Source organism: Struthio camelus, chromosome 9 (assembly GCF_040807025.1).
Source record: "Struthio camelus isolate bStrCam1 chromosome 9, bStrCam1.hap1, whole genome shotgun sequence".
In the NCBI taxonomy this organism is placed as follows: Eukaryota; Metazoa; Chordata; class Aves; order Struthioniformes; family Struthionidae; genus Struthio; species Struthio camelus.
Window position 1 is genome coordinate 9641915 of NC_090950.1, and position 17281 is coordinate 9659195.

Genomic DNA, 17281 nt, shown 5'->3' on the forward strand with positions numbered 1-17281 from the left:
ATTATTGTAATCATATTTCCAGTATTGCTTGACTTCAGTGGAAACAGATTGCATTAAACTGAAAAGCCGCCTGAAATCGTATGCACATTTCAAAGTCAAACAAAGGTTACAGAACAGGACTTTTGAATTCATATGCAGTGTATAATCAGTACCTGATCACTAGAGATATTTGAGGCTTTTGTGAGCTCAGCAATTCGTGCTAAATATAGGCTTAATGTAAGAAGGGACATAATAGTTGCTAACAAGTAATAAGCAGATCACTGATCGCACCAGCATTAATAAGGCTATGGGTAGGGCTGAGGGCTTTACATCATGGCCAGGTTGTTATGCTTTACTCGTGCCTACAATTAATTTGCTTGGAATTCATACCAGCGAGCGGCTTATCTCCCTTTGGTCGCGGCAGAGAGATCTCTGAAGATCTCAGAAGCTTGTCATGTGGTGGCAATCAGCACATCTTCATTACGGTCAGTGCCAATTCCTCTCCGAACAGAGCTCGTTTTGGTTTCTAGTTTCTGTTCAAATCTCTATTCTATTAATATCTATTAATGAAAGCAATTGACAAAAATCCTTTTGGTGTATTCGTTCTGTCCTTGTTTTTATTAAAGATCTTTACCTGTTACTCTGTGTGGTTACTGATGGTCACCAGCTGCTAACTAATAATTATATTAGAATTAATTGCCTCCAGGCTTATAAAACCTGAAACAACATTATGTAAAAACGGAGCTATCGTATTACTAGGAAATATAACACACACACAAAGTGTGCCTTAATTATTTGAACAGAAACTGGGTGAAGATTTGTCACCTTACTAACTCCAAAGAGCAATGACTGTAACAACAGAAATTTTGTTGCTATTGCCGTTTGCTGACCAAGCCATCAGTTTTGCAAAAATTGTCTGTTTGAGTCAATCCAAAACACATTTTTCAGCTCTCAGAGAAGTGAATTTCCGTTTCTCAGAATTTTCTCCAGGATTAAAGAAATCATTTTGTCTGATCCAAAGTGAAGTTTTCATCATAGTTTGTAGCTTTTGCCACTTTATAAAATTGTATAAATTTAAATTCTCAATTTTAAAATTGTTTCTCCAAAAAGTTTTATACTTTAAATATTTAAAGCCATGACTTCTGAAAATCCACCCTCTTACTAATATAGGAACTTCGAATTTGGTCCAGGGATTTTGGAACCTGCATTTTCAGCAAATAATAATAGGAAGTGGAAAAGCAGCACCCAGTTCTAGGTGTAATACTGCCCATTCCCCAGGAAGGGGCTACAAACCTCTCTTCTCGCTGCTAAAACTACAGAAAAGGGAGGACTGATGATGGAGCGAGTGAGGCAGAATCTTGCGTCTGTCTGGGGAACGAACTGGTATATTAGAGAAGATGGTCATCCTTAGGAAAAAAGCTCTTAACCAGCTGCAGGGGCAACTCAGGCTCTGAAAATAATGGCAAAGTCCTTGTCTTGCTGGCCTCAGTGGACCTCAGCACTGGCAACACGGGGCTCATTTACGGTGGTTCCCCTTACTCACGATTCACTACACGGGATCACTGTGTCTCCTCCCTACAACATGCCTCACACCCACACGTCCGAGTGCTCCTAAGGGCTCCAGAGCGGGTTCCTCCTGGCGCCTGCCAACACCTATGCAAAAGCTGAACGTGACCCCCCCCCCAGCACTTGCAGGGAAGTTCGCCCGACTCTGTGCACACAATCGTCATGGAGCGCGGGAACACCAGAAAGACCAGAGCCTAATCAGAGGCAAGGCAAAACGGGAGACTCGAGTACCAGTGAGGATAACAGTTCTCTAAACAAAACAAACAAACAAGGCATATATGCATTCAGGCTTATTAAACATACACTTTCATAGTCCTTACATATATATATGACCCCGAATAAGCTCCCACTAGCCCTAGCGCTTTACTTAATTTTCGTAGATTGTAAGATGATCACGTAACATGAAGTCCGACTTCCTAAATAACACAGGCCAAAATAACTTCACCCGATATTTTCTCTTTCTATCAGTACCAACCGTCTTCACCTTGGAAAATACCGCTAACGCGACTGTTGAGCAGGAGGAGGAGAACGCCGTTCCCAGCCAGCCCGGGGCTCTGCCAGAGCGCGCTGGCTCCTGCTGAAGCCGCTCCAGCCACCGTGCGTGCGTGAGAGGGCAGAGCCGAGCTCTAGCCGGCTACAAGGAAACTTTGCAGAGGGTATTATGTTACTTTTGCATGCAGAGTTCAGGGTTTATTTTCAGAAACTGCAGCTTGGGTCTAGAGGCATTTATTCGTCTCAGCCTGTGGCAGTTTAGCACCAAATACCTTGAGAAATCTGCCTCTGACAGTCTGAGGTCCCAGGCTCAAAAACGAGAGCGCGTGCTCCGAGCACAGCGCCGGCGCAGGGCCGCGGAGGCCTGCTCACAGGCCTGGAGCCTTGGATCGCGACGGCTTTGGGGCAACAATCACGGCTCTGCTATTTCCTTATAAGATACACAGCTCCACAGCCCTCAGCCTCCGGCAGTACAAAACCAAGCTCTTCGGAAACGGGTCTAGCTAGCTTGAAAGAGCACCGGTACTCCTTTCACGTCTCCTAGTTCGCAGGCTCACACCCCCAGGTCCTGCTCCAGCAGGCAGGGGGGACACGAGGACCTGCAGGAACCAAACCTCCGTGCCGAGTACCTCACAGAGAGGCTGACCGAGGCGGGCAGGGCTCAGCTCGGACGCTCCGAGGAGGGCGCGGGGCAGCGCCAGCGCCGCCGGCCGCTGCCCTGCTCGGCGCTGCAGGTAGCGGCTGCCTGCCCGTCGGCCGTGCCTCGAAGCCAGGAACGCTCTGGGAATTTTCCCAGCCCGTACAGATCACGTCCCATGTATTTGTCAAACCGGGACTGCACGAGTTCCTCAGTTTTCTGAGATGCTAATATTGACACAATTTTGTTTTATATTAGACGTAAACAGAACTTTGTTTCACAGTTTACGTCTGTTGTTGTTGTTTTTAAGCTAACAGTCTCTAAAGAAAGAAATTAAATAGTGCCTACACTTAATAAACATTTTCCACAATGCAAAGATTAAAGCAGAAATGAGCGGTGATCCGTACTGCAACCTGAACCCCACTAAATAAACTAAAATATTCACTTACTTGAACATTTAATGAAGGTTAAATATAACCCTTAAAGCATGCAAACAACTAATGCGAGTTTCCAAGCATCTCCTCACCACCACCACACCACTTGGATTTTGGAGCAGTGATGAGTGATAGTTTTGAGCTGCTTCAGCAACGAGACGCTCAGAAGGGAAGTCACTTTCTGTGATTTTCCTCCTCCTCTAACGACTCTCAAGCACGGCCTGCGAGGGGAACCTTCTCCCTGGAGCTTATTCAGGCGTCATTTGTATGAGCTTTCAGTGGTTTTATATAAGTCATCACTCCAGGATACTTAACAAAACAAGCCAAATGGTCTCCTTCATTTAATATATTATTTAAGCAATAACCTCACTGTAGCCTCAGGCATGCAATGCGGTAACTGTAACCAAACTAGCACCTACCCACAGAGGTGCATCTGAAGCATTTACATATAATGGCAGTGTATGTAAGCCAATTCTAACGCAGAGAATAAGTAATAGAAGTATCAGAAGAAAACACTTAAGACATGTTAAGGACTTGTATCTATGTTAAGGTTAATCAGGAAGTCAGATTAGCATACATTATGACTAACAACATAAATGATATAATGGCAGAGGAACAACTGTTCGCATCAAAGGTTGTGCGCCGGCAGTAACCAAGGGATAACAGGAGAGGTGCCCTGTTTTGCAGGAGAGTAACTACAATTAAATAAGCTATCCAGATAAAGCTGACTAGCCTGTTTCTGAGAAAGAATTTGATTACCATGGGCAAAAGAAGACCTTATTTTAACACTCAGACTTACTCAAGAACGCTCTCCCTCTGCAGTTGAACAATTTCCCCTTCTCACTTAGACTTTAGTAAGACAAAGTTTCCATTTGAAAATGGGACAACATTCCTGCTACATAAGGAATTTGGTAATAAAATAATACATGCTGTTAAGTAACAAACATCAGAGATGAAATGAAATTTTGTACTGTAGGCCTGAGCTCCAGCCCACGTTTCTGATCCCCTTCCAGAAGGACGGGGCTCGGCTGCTAAGCACCGCCCCGGGGCCGGGTACCGGGGCCGCGCGCCGGGGCGCAGGGGCAGAAAGGGGCGCCGGCGAGTAGGCACGTACGTCTGCAGCAGCGGTGCCAACTGGCCTAAGGGGAAAGTTGTGGCTATGTCAACACTCATGAAAGAATTTCCTATCCATTGTGCGCTCGCACAGGGTGAATAGCAGCAAAGAATTAGGCTTTAGAAAAATAAGGAACTTGCTCAAAATTGCAAGTCCCATTTTACCGATCTGTTCTTCCTTATGCAACACTTCACGGCGCAGGCAAGTTTACCTCAGTTTGCTCACATAAAGCAGTTACGTGTGGACGGAAAGTAAATCTGAACTGGCCTTCCTGACAGAGACAAGAACCGACACGACCGGCCTTACAGAGTCGCCGTCAGGCAGTTGCTGGCTGAGCCACACAACGATTGTTTCCTGATTTTAACCATTGCCACACTCCTACCAGAGATAGCAGCTGTTTTAAACTGTCTATTCAAAGTAAATAAACCCATTTAGAAAAACAGCAACTGATTTACGTTAAGCTTAAGTCTTTGGAGCAGTTCAGTGAGACATCTGAACCATCTTTCTCCTAATGAGGACAAGACCTGCCAATCTAGCTCTGAGCACAGCAGTCTCTGGAGCTTCACTGGGGACAGTGGGAACCAAATACAAATAATACGCATCAGAGGTGTTTCTAGTTAGAAAGAGGCTTCTGCAGCCAACTTGCATTGCTAATTAGAAGCAGGAAGCTGTCTTCCCCAAGCACACAGAGAGAAGGTGCTCCAGGCTGGGCAGGGTGAGCCATCACAAGCAAAGGCACAAGCAGCAGTTGGAAAAATACATGAAGTTAAAGGGAAAAATGGGCCTTTAGGAAACAAGGGAAAAACAGTAAACAGTCAGTAAAAACAGTGCTGGATGCAAGCACCTGGAAGGCCCTTGTGTTCTCCATGGTACGTTTCAGAGGGACAGAAACACAGTTGTCTCTCCCTCCCACCAAGGAGATTTGCACAGACCTCGCTAGAAGATGGTTCTCACCTGCTCTTTGGCTGCCACATTCCCTTGAGTAAAATTACTCATAACTGTGCTAAAGCCTGAATGTCTGTCCAGTGTTACCTTGTCTCTGGTCCTGCTACAGCCCCTGTCAGAGAGCAACGCAGGGAAAACACTTTATGTAAGCATAAATTGCAAAGCTTGTCCACGTGCTGCCGGGATGCACTACCAGAGAACTTCCTAAGCGTGGGGCAGGGGACTTAAAGCAATGCTTGAGGTACACCTCAGCAGCGCAGAACTGTGAGCTAGCACAAAGGCAGTCCTACCAACCCTTCTGTCACTGGTGGATTTTTAACTTTGTTTCCACTTGAAGAGTCATTCTTTTGTCCTCGCCTAACACACGCCTGTTCTCAACTTGCTTATCAAGAACCTGGAGTTTATGGGGACATAAGGAAAATAAATCAATATACAAATCAACAGTGTTTTATTTGCATGGACACTCTGCATTTTTTTTGGTCCTATGGTATTTGCCAGACAGAGGTAATTTGTTAAGGTTTGATTTTATTCTTGTTACCTCTAGGATCAAAAATAGCCAGTATGTAATAACGTGTGTGGGCTCCTCCTCCTGTTTGTTTTTAATTGCCAACCTTTTTACTTTAGGTGGGTTAGAGATATAATTACTGAACTCTCTTTGGGTAACAGCCAGAGGTTGTTTTCCTTAAGCTGCTCCAGATTGTGACAAGGCAAGGTTGAAACTATAGGCTTTCACATGGCATTTGAAAAGTAGGTGGTGAGTCAGAAAGGCAGCGAGACACAGGAAGGCTGCTCCAGGTGGCAGAAGCAACAGGGTCAGAGAGAAGGTCACTGCCAGCTGAACAGAGGAGAGCCAACAGGGACAACCGTTGGCTCAGCTGCAGACGGAGTCGGCCCACGAAATCCCCGGGAGCTTGCAAACAGGGAGGGCAGTTCTGAACTGCAACAGGGGATGGCAGAACAACCTGAAGCTGGGAGCTCTGTGTCTGCTTCCTCATCGAGGAGGCACTGGGTGGGAAAACACACGTGCCCTGGCACACTAGAGGAGGGAGCAGCAAGGGGCTGAAAGTCAGGCCTTGCTAAGCCATCAGCAAAACTGCAAATTTGAGCAATGTGAGGGACCAACACCACTTAGGCATCCAATGTTGAATACCAGTCACCTCCTCTGTCAGCACAGCCTGAAGAAGCAAATTCATAGTCAAACAGAAACCAAGTCTCAACTCCATGCAGGCAGGTAGGTGGTAGGACCACTCTGAAAAGAGAGTGGATGAGAAGAGGCCAGAGAATCCCCAGAAGTAAGGGCAAAGAAGATGCTCTCACTTGTTCAGAAAAATCATTCCTCCTTTCAGATATTTCTATTAAACCCCTCTGCTGATGCTAGAGGCTCACTTTGCCAAGACTGGCACAGAAGGTGGGAAGAAGGGATTTCAGTCAGTATCTCACAGCTCTGTATCAACTTAGAGATCTAATGAAAAGAAGAACAAAAGCACAGAAAGACTAACCCAAAAAAGGGACTCTGGCATCTGGCTGTGGAACCAAAAGAGGAGGGAACCTGACAATTGTATGGGCACGGGTACCACTCGCAACAGATTTGGATGGAGGATCACAACCTGGACTGGGATCAAAGAGAACGACAATGGAGGAAAAACCACACTGAACAGTGAACAAAAGGAACAGGATTCCCATCCAGAAGGCAGTGTCTGTGATGTAGCCACAAACCTAGCTCTACAAACAAAGTGAGCTTACTTCCCTTCTGAAAGTGTTAGATTTCTGAATAGCCACAGCTGCAGATACTGCTGTAAATATGTAAATGTACATGAACATATACAAATGCATTTCTGTGGTATCAAAAATCTGACATTAAAAACATCAATGAGAAAAGAACCGAGGGCTTTGGAGATTCCTCCTCCCCAAGAAGCTGATGTTAAATTCCTTATAACATTATTAAGGAACGCAAAATTTTGTAAATGAGGAAAAATGTAAGCATTCTTCAGCTTGAGTACTATTCCAGGCACATTTGGAGAGTTTCTTGTTGGACATCATAGCAAACATCTTATAAACCAGAAATAGATACTGAAAGAATTTCAGATATTCTACTAGCCTATGTGACTGACACTTTAGCAGAGTTAATTTGCATTTCAGAGATTGATCAAAAAGTTAGATTTTCCTCCCTTGACTGACATTCACTTTGCTCGCAAGCATCTTTGAGGGTACAGCCAGGGAGGGAAATTCAGTGTTTTTGTTATTCAACAGGATTAGCAACCTAGATTCAGGTTAAAGTGATACAGAAGGGCATTAACTAGTTCTAAATGGCTTAATTGCCAGAAAACAGTATTTTTTAATGTGCTGCTAATTAAAATATTTAAGAACTCACTGTAACAACATTTTGAAAACAAACCAGAAGAACCAATGTAAACAAAATATCATTTTACAAACCAAACAGAATCACTTAAAATTCACTTAAAATCCAAAGTAATTCTATGTTCCAATAAAAATAAATATATATACAGGTGTCAAGTTAAGATTTCAAGCATGCTCCCAAGATACCATCTAAGAATGGGCCAAGAAATTCAGATTAACCCCTCTTGTACCCGCCCTTTCTTTTCAGGACAGGGAATATAGTTTCCTGTGTAGTGCCTATCTCTGTGAGGCCCATGACACTGCTTAAGAACATATTAAACAGAGGAGTACAAACGTCCCACAAAAATGCTTTGGTGGAAACTCACCAGAAGGACACCGTTAGAACTGCACTGCACTACTATTAAATGCTGAATTTTCAGGTTTTTACTCAACATTCCTAAAAGCTAAGATACTCTGTTTGCAATATTTGTTCAATGTATTGATAAAAAAATCTCCTGGCAGATGTGGATTTAAGAAATGTGTGCTGTATGAGAAGACAGTATTAACAGCATTGGTCTTCTCCATGCTCAGCTGTTCTGGCAGAAAGTTCTTCTTCTTCCTCAGTACATTGTATTGACTTAATTAAAATTGAAATGACATAAAAAGTGGAAAGCCTGAAAATATTGCTTTGCAAGCTACAACAAATGCTTGCCCCTTAAATTCAAGTTTATTTTTAATGTTCACTGACTTCTTAATCCTGAGAATATTTTCAGTGCTGCTTAACTGCAGTGTGGGCGGGATATCAGCAAAGCATTGAAAAATAATCGTTCAAGGCCAGAGGCATGAAACAAACCTTGTGCCTCTGAACAGATTGATCCTTCCACCTGGAAATAGCTGCTCTGTAGAGCGTGGTATTTGCATAGCCCCTTCTTCTGTGCCCCTTCTTGCATTCAACTCCTCCAGCGTGGCTAACCAGCTCTGGCAGTCCAGCAGAAAGATGGAGCCTTAGTGCTGCTCTTTTCCATTCTCTGGCATTTCCCAGTTGCTTCAGAGTCTTCAGTTTTCAGGTAGGGAGACATGTCCTTGTCCACAAATGTGTGGAGTGCAACTCTATGACTCCATAGATCAGCCAGAATATCACTGTTCAGATTCAGACTCATTCTTTCCCCAGTGGCCTTGTGCATTGTTCAGGAAATACTTTTCTTTGTGTGTGTATATATATATATATGTGTGTGTGTGTGTGTGTGTGTGTGTGTGTGTGTATATAATGTATATATATATAAAAGTAACAAGACAGCATGGCTTCACCTCTCTCCTCAGATAACATCTTACAATTATCCAGCAAAAAGAGAGATGCTCGCATCTAGATGACAGACAAGCAGGGAGCATAAAATTGTAGGTGTAGTACCTCACTCTAGACTTTCTGCAAAGCCACTGTTTGCTGTGGGCAAGTCAACACCATGTTCCTTGCTACATACTTAATTTAAGTTGTTCTTCTGGGATTCATTTTGGTTCCAAATTTAAAAAGTGCTATTTCACAGATGAAAAAATCATACTACAATCAGAAGCCTATTTTTTTTCCCCATGAACGGAATACAAGTGAATAGCTTCAGGACAGCAAAAAGTTGGCGCATAACTGTCCCAAGCAATCTAGGTCAGTTCGCTCCCACCTTCAGGGTGTTGGCAGGAGACAGCAACACTAAAGATGGACACTCACAGAAGACAGCAACGTTCTCTGGGATGATCTAATAACGTTAAAAACACTTTTTAATGATCAGCAGTACTGAGGTAAGCTATTGCCATAATCTCTGACCTTTCTTGAATGCCTCTCATGTTCCAGAAAAAAAGGTCTTGACCACATGATCCATATTACAGAAACTCAGTACTATATTTTGAAATGCCTTAAATTAGACAAATTCAGGGTGATGAAAGGGAAGACACTGTACTTGCAGTCGCTTGCCTTTTCTTTATATCCAATCCATAGCCATCATCTTTGTTTGATGGAAAGGCTCAGATGGCCATTAGCTCCCAGAGACTGTCCTTTTCTGAAGTAAACAACCCCAATGGCCCTGCCAAAGAGGAAGTCAGCATAGACCACTTCCTCTCTGGAGTCGTTCAGAGATAGATCAAGGTGAAAGAACAAGAAAGCGGGCATAGCTCGGATTCTTTCTTCAAGTCTTTTCCACCCTCCTGGCACAGCAGCTACAGAAAGCAGAGGTACTAGCGATGCTGCCAGAGCAACTGGCTGTCATCATGACTGTGATATTGTTGAAGAGATAGAGGAAAAAACTGTCTCTTCCAAGGCTTCCTGCAACCAACCCAACTCACCATGTCTTTTGAAACAGGAAATTCGTCACAATTTTCTTTGCAGTCCTTACAGTCATTGACAATCCTCATGCAGGTACAAGATTCTCTGCAGATCCAAGATAAAACTGAAGGGTCAGCATGAAAAAATAGTATATTAGCCTCTGGAAAGGATCTTGAGTAGCTCCTCAAAAATAAAATTAAACCCAAATATTATTTTGTGTTCCTACTGCAGAAACAAGCACTGCAGTCAACTAAGTGCCAGCTCTTAACCAGTCGGGCAGCCAGCCAGAGGGGCAAGAGGGTGTCAGATGGAATTTAGGCCAGGCAGGCAGGAAACACCAAGAGGAAACACCAGGAGCAGCTGTAGAAGCAAAAGAATGGGCAGAGGCGCTAAGACAAATAATAACAGGCAGAGCAGCAGCAGTAGCAGATGTCAGAGCAATGCCTTTGGGAGGGGGATGGGATGACACTTATGAAGAACAGGGCATTTTTTTCTTTAAACACTTTGTATTAGTTATCTGAAAAGCATTCTTCCCTGATACACTTTGCAATTCTGTTACTCTGGATGTGCTTGTGAGGAAAGACTCAACTGAACATGCACTTAGCATGCAACACCTAGGACCAGCACTGCCCAATGGCTTGAGAAGATGACGTTACAAATATTTCTGGAAACGAGTTTGGTGGATGGATCCTTTATTTCAGTAGTGGTTTACTGAATGGCTTTCTGGTCTTTCTTTAAGGTCCTGTAAAGTGGAACTACCAGAGCAGAAGAGAAAGTTCTGCTCTTCCAAAGGACACTGCAATGTTGCTTTTGTCAGGATTGAAGTTTGTAGGCTAATTCATGTATTTTAAACCTATTGATCACAGACATCAGATAATTGATTCACTGGTTAGTCAGATGCTGCAGTGAGGCCACTTGGCCCAGCTAGGTGTACAGCCGAACTAAAGTCATGCCTCAAGAGAGAGTTGGCATCACATTTCCTGATTCATCAAACTGAATCAAAGGATGATCAAAATCACTCAGCTGACCAAAGCATTGCACTTAACCTTACCATCCATCAAAGGCTCTTCTAGAGTTGCCAAGTAGAGTTTCAGCTTCATTTTGCCTCACAGGTAGACCCTTCAGAGTAGTCCATACTGACCATTCAATCAGTACTGCATGCACAAGGGGAGTTATTTGCTCCTAGTCCTGTAGCATCCAGATGTACTGCTGTGCTGGGGACGTGCAGCATCATGACAGCAGTCACTGAGCTCTGTCGTTCCTGAGAAACTCCTCCTCCTCCACACAGTGTAAGAGGCACCTTGCAGAGAGGGTACTACACTACTTCAACCACATTTATGTAAGGTTGTATTCAAGGGATGGGAGAAGAAAAAGAGCTAATCAACCACTCTTCTTCAAACACTGTAAAAAAGCGCAGCTGCATGACTTTAAACAAATAGAGCACCAACTCAATTAGGAACCAGAATGTGACTAGATTGCCTTATGAATTAAAAAACGTGAAGTCTAAAAGTAAGTGTTCTACACTAATTATCTTCTCTTCGCTATCTCATCTTTGCTTCAGTTAGAAAAAGCAGCACCATTATTCCAATAAAGGAAGCACAGATAATACTCAAATGGCTTAATGAACTGAAAGAAGGGGAACAAGCTTTGGAAAGCAAGTAACCACAAGTGGGATGCACTGAAGCGGCACATTAATAGCACTAATCCAGTAGCTACTCACACACACATGCACACTATAATCAATGGCTGGTCCACCAGTTCCCCAGCTAATTAGGGAGGATGAGGTGGTTCACCTCCCATTTGGTCGCTGGGTGGCAACATCTCACATTGCCACAGAGACAGTCGCAGAGGCCTGCCCAATGAGACAAGGCTTGGTGTGGACAAGGCTCCCGTGGGACTGTGCTTGCCAACAGCAGACACAGCCGCCTTCTGCCCGCACCTGAGCATGGCAACCTGCTGCTTGTCAGCAGTGCGGGAGCCACCTGGTATTTCAAAGGAGTGCAACTAACAGTGACATCTGAATTTTTTTAATCTCTGTCAGAAATTAAGAAAGGCTTGAAGAAAGTAACTTCAGTTAGATATGGATTACGTATGGGTGAGGAGAAAAGAAAGCAAAAGGGCAAAACTACAAGTTCAGTGACAACAAGAATATTCATGAATTTGTAGAGATTTCACTTGTTTATGTCAAAAAATTAAGATGATGCTAAATACTCAATTTTTCATTTCAAAATTTTTAACTGAAAAGTTTGGATTCAAATTGTCTTTTCATCTCAAAATTACCTTCATTTTTATCTTTGAAGAAAAAATGCTTTAAATGAAAACTAAGCATTTTATTTCAGAAGAAATTACTTGGTCTAGCTTTTGTGAAATCTTCTCCAAAATTTTTTTTCCCAATTAAAAGAAATCCGGTTAAAGCAAGGTGATTTCCTCACCCACTTTCTCAGGACCCTCATTGAGCCTCACCTTGTACTTCTAGTTACAACATTTCCAAGTGTTCCTATAACTAGTATTATAATGTAAAGAAACTAAAAGCTCTAGAGTGGTTTTCTAAGCCCTTTCACTGATACATATATTATTACTACACGAATAAGGCCCTCATATAGATTGCGTACATGCCCTATGGGAATATCATGCTAAGACTAATCTTAAACACCAAAAACAGCCATTTCATGGAGTGGTTGGTTAAAAAATGCCTAAAAACAGAAGCAACTCTTTACTTGTTCCTGAGCCACACACAGCACCTCATTCAAAATGTTCCTATCAAAGAGCATTAGCAACCTGAAAACACAGAGATTCAAAATCCTTTTAGGAGCAAAACATCCATTACAATAGTTCTTAAATTAAAAAGGGGGAATTACAGAGCAAGAAGAAGCTTGCTAAAAGAAAATTAAGATCGACAGGTAAAAGGAAAAGATATGGGGGATTACAAGGATGTTTAGAGGCACCATGTCAACAGGACAGAGAAAACGCCCATCTACGAAAAAAAGACTTTAGAGAGACCAAAAGATTGTAATGATTAATTAATTGGATAAAGTAGCATATTAGAAATACAGACTTTCCACAAAATAATGAAGTTGTACCCAAATGAGGAAAATAAAGAGTGGTGGTGAACCTTTCTCAAAACTGCTCCAGGATTCAAGGACTGGAAGTTGGCAAAAATTATACCCATTTTTAAAGTATTCTGGGGAGTGAATGAAAATCCAAACTACAGACCTGTAAACCTGACATCCATACTGGAAAATTGTTAGAAATAATACTAAAGAAAGGAATTGTGAGACATGGGGACAATGAGATATACAAGGAAAGATTTTCCCTCCGAGAAGGCAGTCACACCTCCAAAATCTATGTGCAAGAGTCAGTGAGCTCATTATGTGAGCCATCTGATTAATACAGCCTGCTTGAATCTCCAAAGGGCTTTTGACAAGTTCCCTCCCCCCAGGCTTTAAGTTATTCCTAAATAATTCTCCCTAAGAATATTTTCCCTAATATTCCTAAGAATAGGGGGGGAGTCCTATTCCACAGGCTCCTACAGCATTCCACAGGAATCTGCACTAGAGCTTGTAGCGTACGATATGTTCATAAACAATTCTCATCTTCCATGCAGTAAAAGCTAGAGCCAGCCATGTCTCCATGCTCCAGCACAAATTATATTTTGCAGGAAAATGTTGTAATTTGTGATGTCAAATTAAATTCAAGTTTTATAAGTACAAAGTGATGCCCATGAGTCCTAATTTTACATATGTTGTGATGAGCCCCAGCTATTACTGCTCAGTAGAGGTATCTTTACATTATTATAGATGCTTGTATGAAAATACAAGCTCATGGACCAGCAATGGTCAAAATAACAAGTAGAATATAAGAATTGTTAAGAAAAAAGTGAAGAACATAACAGAAGACATTGCTATCACTATGTAAGTCCTTGCTTCATCCATATCTTGAATATACCATGTTGCTTAGCCCCATCTCAGAAAGGATTTAAGAGACTAGAGAAGGCACAAAAAATGGCAAAAGGAATGATCACAGGTATGGAACATCTTTCACACAAGAAATCACAGAACAGAACAGGACTTTCCAGAAAGGAAAAAAAGAGACCATTGAGCAGGACACAATAGGGAACACACAAAACTGAGCAGCATGAAGATGACAAATGATTATTCAGTCTCTCAAAACACAAGAGCATCAGCGGAAATGGCAGGTTAAAAACGAGTAAGGGAGGCATTACACTTGCAGTTAAGCTAAGGGGCTCATTGATACAGGTGTTATGGATAGCCAAGCTTACATGGTTTAAAAAAAGCAGTTAGACAAATCCATGGAAATCTATCAAGGACTATTAAACACAAAGAAGCAACATCTAGGAACTCTCTGCTCAAGGCTGCTAGAAGAGAATTGGAGATTTCAGGGGAAGTGTTACTATGGGCTTGCCCTATTCTTGCACTGTTTCCTAGGTACTGGCTACTGAGGATTGCTGGAGCCAAGACACTTGTCTGGATGGACTTTCCAGTCTGACCCACCATGGCTGCAGCTACGTTTACACTTTAATACACATGCTAGGCCAGTTGTAGAAGTGAGCAATCTAAAGTGGAAAACATGCCCCTAATAGGATCGTTTATACAGATCCAGTTTCTCTGAATTTCCAGCCTCCTTCACTGCTACTCAGACAGTTCACTTCAAATCCAGTCTTCTTCTCCAACCTTTTTTCAGTTTTCCTTTTGTTTGTTTAAATCTGTATGGCTCCGTGTTTCTTCCCCTCCCTTCTTTCCCCAGCTATCAGTGGCTTCCATTTTTCCTCTACACTAGATCAGGGTCCCAGGTTCTCTCCCCAGACTCTTTAAATATTGCTCTCTCAACTCTCTAGATCCCTGGCTAATGTCTTTCTTCCTCAACTTTTTGTCAGTTTGTTTGTCCAGCTACACCTGGTTCTACACTTAGTTTCTCATAACAACAGACTTTAGTCTGCCACCTTTATTTCTTTGCACCCTGATCTTCTTGCCCAGGAACTTCTGAAGTTCAGGTTTTTCCCTTTTTATTCCCTTTTCTGACTTAAACTCTCTGTACAAGTTACTGGTGGTAGCGTAACTCTCCCTGCCCTGAGCCGCCTCACTCTTTCTCATCTTGTCCTACCAAACATTTGCCATTTGGCTGGTTGCACTCCTTCTACACTTCCCCGGGAATATGCGCTAAGCTATGCCTTGCTGTCAAGCACAGATCACCACCCTTCTGAATTTAACTCCAGCCAATTTCTTTTGTGTGCTACCCAGCTATCAGAAAGGACCCTTCTCCTCTGTTCTTGAAGTTCTTACAATGCAAGGAGCATCTCTAATGGTGCAAATGGCCCAGTGGATTGGATGTAATGATATTCCTGCATCTCTAGAGAATGCGTGTACTGTGTAATCAGTCTTCTCTCAGAAACTGACTGAAACTTTGCTGAGTGGAGATGCACTCTCAAATCTGGTGACATCTACCCAAGTCTGAAACACGCCAAAGCCAGCTCCAGTCACACCTTCGCTTGCCTTGGTATGACAGGAAAAGTTTATGCTGTCGCCCTAAAGTTCTCTGTAAGATTGTGGACTTCCTGTGAGGCGGCAAACTTGGTCACCACTCTTCCACTGCTTGTAACGCGCTCGTCTTTTAAGTCATCCGTCAGCAAGAGCTTCCTGTATGAATGTGAGGAACAAGGGAATATTTAAGGGCCATGATCTAAGGGTCATGGTCTACAGAGTCTGTAATCTTCCGCTGGCTCAGGAGGCAGAAAAGGACAACTCACAGTTTGGGATTTTTCCAGATCCATCTCTCAGAGCAAACCATAGGCTCACATTTGCTTTTCTAAAAGGGTAAGCAACATCAGATGAAAATGATAGTGAGCAGACCACTATAGGCAACATCTTCACTGATGTCAACCATTTCCTCTCCTCCACACATGCCAAACTGATATGTTCTGTCTAAATAGACAGGGCCAGCAAACATCTGGTAGACACAAGAATCAAAAAGTTCCAGCCCACAGTGTTTTGTGTTTTTACTTTTGTTATATGCTTTTAAGTACACCAAAGATAGCAGTGCAACAAATTAACTTAATCCATTCAAGCTTGTTTCTTTGTCAGGTGTGATTCATTATATAAATGCAAAAAGCTGTCATCCTTGTTGAATTTGTCAGATACGTGACTGCATAGTCTGCCCTGGTAGTATCCTATGAGCTGATTTCAGCTTAATATTATATTAGCCATTTGTAGCACTTAAAGAAAGGCCAGGGTGAAGCTTTGTGGAATTTAGTTATTGGCTGCATGTCAAAGGAGCATAGGAACTTCAAGTACTGAAATGAGTCAGTTTATACTTACCGACAGAAAACCCTCACTGAAGTCATGATAAAATTTTAATGCTCCTTGAATTTGTTGAATATTTACACCTACAATAGCTGCAAGAAAAGAATGAATTTGAGAAATTGACTAAAATTACCAGTTGTGTTTTTTCTTGTATTTATGTACAATTTAAAATTGAGTTTATTAAAAATAAAGACTAAAATATAATGTGCAGTCATACACACTTGCACAGGATTTTTCACGTTTTTCTTAGGCATCTTTCTTCAAAACTGAGGAAAGAGAGATGCACAGTAGTTCTCTTGAAGCACGAAATTTCAAATGTGACTGGGTTTTTATCCCCTTTATCATTTTATACCCTTTCACATTCTCCTCAAATTCCACAATGTGAACCAAGAAAGTTAATCAACTGCCTTTCAAACGCTCCCATTGCACTTCCAGTGTGCCTGGCTTTGCATTTATCAGCACTGACCTCATTTATTTTTGTACTGCTCATTTATATAATTAAAATAACCATCTCCAATACACATAACTGCATCAGTTGCATTTCCTGATTTGACATGTTTCGTCATGCAACCAACCTTCAAATGTCATTTTCAACTAAAATTTAACTTAATGAATGCAGATTTGCTGACTACTCGCAACATCACATATACAGGGTCAAATTCACCTCCATATTAAGTCAATGGCAATACTGTTAATTATGCCTACATTCTTCAGGAGGAATGCTGTAGAACAAGTGTTTTTATACTAAAGTTATTGATGCATATTAATATTACTGACAAATTGCTAAATCACAGATTCTCTTCTACTTGAGGCCATTTCAGAACGTTAGTCTGGACTGCACTTTAAAACGCACTTTATAAATTATATAGTTAACATATAAAATTTTATATATATATTTATATATATATAAATAAAAGTCCTGCATGAACTAAGTTTTGCTGAACATCTTACTCGTTGCCAATCCTGCAAGAGTTAACATAGCTGTACTTTATAAAAACACTATCCCACTAGTACTCTACGTTGCTTACTTTATGTATTACATATTGTTCAGTTATCATAACAGGGACGATCATGGACTACTTTTGTCTGCTATACTACAAGATAAAGCTTCACAAAACACTTCACATTGCAGTGTGATTTGCAGTGCAACTA

General features: G+C 42.0%; 1 long non-coding RNA gene across 1 annotated transcript in view; it reads right to left on the reverse strand.

Annotated features, from left to right (window-relative positions):
- Window positions 1-17281, reverse strand: part of LOC138068190 (uncharacterized) — a 100413-nt gene that overhangs the window by 42098 nt on the left and 41034 nt on the right. The gene's annotated exons all lie outside the window — the stretch shown is intronic.